This window comes from Alligator sinensis, unplaced genomic scaffold (genome assembly GCF_000455745.1).
Source record: "Alligator sinensis unplaced genomic scaffold, ASM45574v1 scaffold226_1, whole genome shotgun sequence".
In the NCBI taxonomy this organism is placed as follows: Eukaryota; Metazoa; Chordata; order Crocodylia; family Alligatoridae; genus Alligator; species Alligator sinensis.
The window spans coordinates 1,091,718-1,092,109 of record NW_005842028.1 but is presented as its reverse complement, the minus strand read 5'-3'; positions in this window follow the sequence as shown (position 1 = coordinate 1,092,109).

Genomic DNA, 392 nt, shown 5'->3' with positions numbered 1-392 from the left:
CCAATAATGGGGCTCGAATTAAAATACAAATGGCGGGAACTCTTTGCACCGAGAATTTCTTAGATGCAAAAGAAATGCACCATGCAAAGAAAGCTACAAATTGGCAGGAAATTCTCCCTTGCACCGGGGTTTTCCTCTGCAGCAGAAAACTTCACCGTGCAAAGAAGCTGCAATTTAGCGGGAACATAATTCAGTGGTGCCAAAGCGCACACACAAACAAAAATCACAACTTTGGGTTGTGACACTTCTACTTAGGTGTTGCAGTACTTATGTGCTAAATCTACAAGGTTAGATGCCTGCCTTAGTGGTCACAGTTGGCCACCTCCAAAGGGTAATTCAGATTGCATAAATGCCAAGCAGGGAGTGCTGTAGAGGTAACCAGTGGGTCTGCT